At 34.9% G+C, this 6000-nt stretch overlaps 2 protein-coding genes across 10 annotated transcripts in view; both read right to left on the reverse strand.

Annotated features, from left to right (window-relative positions):
- LOC126764053 (uncharacterized) overlaps nucleotides 1-6000 on the reverse strand; it is a 917515-nt gene that overhangs the window by 843492 nt on the left and 68023 nt on the right. The gene's annotated exons all lie outside the window — the stretch shown is intronic.
- LOC126764112 (uncharacterized) overlaps nucleotides 2437-6000 on the reverse strand; it is a 423412-nt gene continuing 419848 nt past the window's right edge. The window contains exon 2 of the mRNA XM_050481908.1: nucleotides 2437-2466. The gene's annotated coding sequence lies outside the window, so the exon portion shown is untranslated. The remainder of the gene's footprint in view (nucleotides 2467-6000) is intronic.

Genomic DNA, 6000 nt, shown 5'->3' on the forward strand with positions numbered 1-6000 from the left:
ATTATTTCCCTACTTTTATTTGTAGCCGTGGAACCCCATAATGGGCTCGATGCATTGAGATCGCCCATAATGATGATGGGGGTAGCAAAATTGAGAACATCCGATATATCTCTAGCGTTAGAGCTTTGATGTGGGGGTATGTAGCAGTTGATGATTGTAATTTTGAAGCCAATGTCTACTTCGATTGCTAAACAAGAGATATTGGAGGAAACTGGTATTTCTTTGTGGTTTAGGCTCTTTCTAATGAAGACAGCAATCCCTTGCTTGCAGGAAGTGTTCTGAGTGGTATTATAAAAATAACTATCGTATTTATTAGGTGCGTGTAGCTTTTTATTGAATGGGATATGTGTTTCTTGTATGGATATAATATCCGGCGAAAATTCATTGATTAGTATGTTTAAATCTGGATAATTATTCAGAAGACCGTTCATATTCCATTGCAAAATTCGCATCATTTACTCTGGTATTTGTGGGTTTGTGAAAGGTGGGAAGAGGGGCTGGGTTAATGCAGGGGAAGAGAGATGGGAAAGGAAGGAGGAAAGCATATTGTGTGCTGATGAGTCATCGACTGATGTGGTAGTTGTTGTGTTTGATATATGTGAAGTGGTTTTGTTTTCTTTTGTTTCATTTTCTGTTGTTTGGTTATTTAGGGTATTGGTATTGTTTTTATACTCTCGCAACAATGTTGCTAAGGAGAGTATTATAGTTTTGTTCACATAACGGTTGTTTGTAAGTCCTAAAACTAAAAGAGTCAGATATAGGGTTATATATACCAAAGTGATCAGGGTGACGAGTAGAGTCGAAATCCGGATGTCTATCTGTCCGTCCGTCTGTCCGTCCGTCCGTGCAAGCTGTAACTTGAGTAAAAATTGAGATATCGTCATGAAACTTGGTACACGTATTCCTTGGCTCCATAAGAAGGTTAAGTTCGAAGATGGGCAAAATCGGCCAACTGCCACGCCCACAAAATGGCGGAAACCGAAAACCTATAAAGTATCATAACTAAGCCATAAATAAAGATATTAAAGTGAAATTTGGCACAAAAGATCGCATTAGGGAGGGGCATATTCGGACGTAATTTTTTTGGAAAAGTGGGCGTGGCCCCGCCCCCTACTAAGTTTTTTGTACGTATCTCAGAAACTACTATAGCTATGCCAACCAAACTCTACAGAGTCGTTTTCTTCAGGCATTTCCATATACAGTTCAAAAATGGAAGAAATCGAATATTAACCACGCCCACCTCCCATACAAAGGTTATGTTGAAAATCACTAAAATTGCGTTAACGGACTAACAAAAAACGTCAGAAACACTAAATTTTACGGAAGAAATTGCAGAAGGAAGCTGCACCCAGACTTTTTTGAAAAATTGAAAATGGGCGTGGCCTCGCCCACTTATGGACCAAAAACCATATCTCAGGAACTACTCAACCGATTTCAATGAAATTCGGTATATAATATTTTCTTAACACCCTGATGACATGTACGAAATATAGGTGAAATCGGTTCACAACCACGCCTTCTTCCAATATAACGCTATTTTGAATTCCATCTGATGCCTTCTCTGTATAATATATACATTAGGAACCAATGATGATAGCGGAATAAAACTTTACACAAATACGGTATTTGAAAAATATGTAAATAACGGATAATGAAATCTCGATTATCACTTTATCATGCGAGAGTATAAAGTGGAACTCTCATTGAAGGTGGTAGGTATTTGCATTTTTTGGATTCTTATTGCTTCACGCATGGAGCATTTGTTATCTGTTTTTATTTTTATTATTTCTTTCATTTGTACAAATTTGGGACATGATTTGCTAGAAGCTGGGTGACTACCTGAACAATTAATGCAGAAAGAACGAGAACAAGGCAATGAAGTGTGAGGTGGAAGGGCACATGTGTCGCATACAGGGGCTTTACTGCATCGCTTTGTCGTGTGACCGAGAAGCTGACAGCTTTTGCATCTCATTGGGTTGGCATAGTACGGTCTTACCTTATTGGTGTACCACGAAATATCAACTTTTTCTGGTAAATGATACATGTCAAACGTGAGAAGCAATACAGAAGACCCACCAACTTCAACGCTGCACCTTTACAAAACAGCTATAACCGTCAAATGCAACGATTACCTCCAAATAACCCAATTCGAGGAGATCCACAGAAGAGGCACCAAAATCCTTCATCTCGCAATTACAACGCACCAGAGAAGATACAACGATTAAACCAAATACAGGAAGAAAAACTAGGCTCTCTCACACCACAACATAGCGACTATGAATATAAGACAGGCTTTGTTTTTCTCAAGCGAGTGCACTGTGGTCTGAAATTCAAATTTTTTGGCATAAATTAGAAAGAGTGGTACTAGGCAATTGAAATTTCGCATACAGGTTATATACGACTTAGTTAAGAAAAAGTCCAAGAATGGATGAAATCGGTCATTCTCCAGGGGTACCTCCCTTGGACCTATAGTAAAAATTTTTGAATTTCAGCTCCAAAGATTGCGATATCTTCACGAAAATTGGCTAATATGTTATTCTTGTAATACGCATCGAAGATACCAAAAATATTTGAAATCGGCCAGTCCCTAGGAGTACCTCCCTTGGACCTATAGTAAAAATTTGGTTTCGTAAAATGAAAAATTTGCATATGATAGGCAAAAGTGGTCAAATAATTTTATTATCCAAATATTTATACATATGTTTTTACTGAAACAATTATTTTTATAATAACACTGACTGTATATCTGAAATGAGAGAGAAGTTACAGAATTATTAAATTCCCTTGAATATAATATAAAAAGTTATATGTACCAAGCAAATCATTCGAAATCACAGTCTTCCGTATCTAAAACTAAAGCGTTCTCCACAACGTCTGCTTCCGATATATCGAAATCAGAATTATCCGAATCGTATTCAGATCCCCCTGGCAAGTGGTTGAAAATTTGAAGCTCACTTGAAGGTGTAAGCAATTGTATTACTTTTTCTGGTAGCTTCTCTCTTTTCCGAAATTTTTCTCTAGCGGATAAAGACAAGCTTGAAAGAAGGGGTCTGAAGAATCCATTGCTCTATTGAAAACATCAGTCATATTATTTTTTCTTGTATTTTTTCTTGGATGTGCGTTGCGATCTCTCTTGTATAATTTATTTCGAGCTTCTGACGCATTTTCACCAAAACAACGAACAGGCATTACGCAATTTTGTATAATCTGTGAGCCGTGAACAAATATTTTATGAACTGTTGCTAACATTGGAACCATAAATATTTTTCCATGTACAAGAAGGCAGTTCTTTTGCAAAAATCTTCAAACTTTGTGGTATCTATAGGATACTCGCAGGAAATAGCAATTAATATAACTCTAAAGTTATTCAAAATTTCTATATCAATATTTGTAATTAAAGAAAGGAGTTCCAAATTGTTAAATACTTTCCTGGCAGTATTGCCGTCATTTGATGTTCCACCACCATTTGCTTTAGGCTTATCTACATGAAGGCCCATTTCTTCACAAAACCTCTTTTGTACTTCTTGTTTACGAAGTTGGAATGCTTCTTTATCTGAAGCTTCCCTTATTTGCCATTTTTTTAATTCGATTCTATAAGCAATGTGTACAACGAATTCAAATACTCGAATCCATGCATGTAGTGGGCTAATACCATATCTAAGGATGTAAGTTTGGGTTTAAAAATATCAGAATTAAAATTTTTAGTTGTTACGAATTGTTTTGGCGTAGCACCACATATTGGGCATTTTTGATTAGAATTGGTGTTTGTTTTAACATTTAGTACTTTTCCATCAATCAAAGTCATATGCAAATCATAATTGACAATAATTTTTTCTCCGTTATCAAGGTAATATTCAAATGGATTTAAAAAAGATATTTGCACATCTAGCTGACTATTTTCTGATAGAATTAGAGCTGTAGATTCTTTTGCTAATTGCATTTTTAATGGCCTGCAAAACCACACTGATTGCGTAGTGCGATTCCTCCAAATAATTTTGCCAGAACTGCCCAGTTGAGGTGTACTTGTCTCAAACCTTTGTTTAAACATACTTTGTCCCCTTGTACCGTCAAACCCATAGCTAGCAATTATAACAACATTCGAAATTTCTGCCATGACGTGCAAAACATCTTTTTGGAATAAAAGAGTGCGTTGTGCGGTATGGTCTAAGATATTTTGCAGTGATACTTCTGCTGAAGACTCCGACACAGATATCTCCATAGGCCGGCAAAGTAGCTTGCTTTTAATTACTTCCTCATAGCTTGGATATATATTGCAATTCCGTTCTTTATTTAACAACCTCATGTTGATATATTGTCTTTTGCTTAAATCATTTTCAAGTAAAAATGCGAGAGCTTCTTCCGGAGTGAGTGGAACTGCTTCGGGTTTTTTGGAGGTAAGAGCTTTTCTTATTTCGCTTTGTTCTGCTTGATGTGCAGTTTTCTTTAAAATAAATACTAAATCAATTTGTTTTGATTTTTTTGCCGCCAGAGTAGCTGCATGAATCAAAAAATCAATATCGTCATTGTTTGCCAGCTTCCTCTTAAGCCGATCTTTTGCATCTGTGAAGCTAACCTTTGGTCGTCCTGCTTTACTTGAACAGGATTTTTCAAAACCATTCTCAGAAATTTCAATAATAGGCGTTGCGGAAACCCGCTGGGGGTATTTCTCTTAAAATCTATTAACCATACGATTACATTTTGATAAACTTTGGCTAACATATGCTAATAAATTTTGTATTTTTTTTCTTATTTCATATTTTTTCTTTAAACTTAAATCATTAGTATTAATTTTTTTAAAAACCCAATCCGAAACAACATTAGTTTTGCGATCGCCCTCTATCCAAACTCCAAGCATTTCTTCGTGTTGGAATTTAAAAGTTGCTGAAAATTACAAATATACTTAAATGAGGCAAAAACGGGTCAATGTTACATACATGATTTTAAAGAACATACCCCAAACTTCCACCGAACATAAAAATCTGGAACAATACGGGACAATACACACAACTTTCACTTCACAGAACACAGGTTAATACGAAATTTTCGGTTAAAAAACTATCAAACAAACCTCCACACTATACAGACATAACACAATAAACCAAATTTTTTCCATTAAGTTAAAAAATAGATACCTTTCTTATATACTTCCATTATAAATTTATTTCTTTTTTTTCCTTTTTAACTATTAACGAACAGCTGTTTTCTTACAATATTTTACTGAACTGTTTACAAGCTTGTTGTTGCTTCAGAAGCATCATGTTTTACAGCTCATATTTAGAACAGAGTTGCCATATCCAAATAATTTTTTGTATATTTTAAGCCACTGAAATGTCTCAATGAAAACTGCGTACCTATTTTTTTGAAATAAGAAAAAATTATTTTTGGATTTATGCCAAAAAATTTGAATTTCAGACCATAGTGGAGTGAATGAATTGCCGTGTCTGCAACGCCACTGCAGGAACACAGGCAAAGAAGTAAATATTCTTATCGACACCGGAGCAACAAACAATTATATAAGCACTAAATGTAATCAAGGTGAGTCTATTCCAACTAAACCAATTAAAGTGAAAACTCTTCATGTTTTCTCAATAACAAAATCAAAAAAAATAGTATCAGTGTTAGATAATTTGCTTACATTTATTGAAACTGATGCATTAGAAGAATTTGATATGCTTCTAGGTGAACAAGGACTTAGAACACTAAAAGCAGAGATTAATCTTTTCGAGTACAAGCTCAGTTATAAATATAGGGCCAAGAAAGAAAGTAATACTTTGCAAAAATTAAATTATACAGTAAGCAATGAAGAATATAGATCTGAAATTTAAAAAATAATGCAACAAAATGAAGGTGCTAACTCAATATTACCATTTACTACTACAGTACAAGCCACAATTAGGACGAAATCTGACGATCCTATTTGGACAAAACAATATCCGTACCCTATATCTGATAATGATTTTATTAACAAAGAAATAAAATAATCTTTTAGAAAATGAAATA

The sequence above is a fragment of the Bactrocera neohumeralis genome, unplaced genomic scaffold (assembly GCF_024586455.1).
Source record: "Bactrocera neohumeralis isolate Rockhampton unplaced genomic scaffold, APGP_CSIRO_Bneo_wtdbg2-racon-allhic-juicebox.fasta_v2 cluster09, whole genome shotgun sequence".
In the NCBI taxonomy this organism is placed as follows: domain Eukaryota; kingdom Metazoa; phylum Arthropoda; class Insecta; order Diptera; family Tephritidae; genus Bactrocera; species Bactrocera neohumeralis.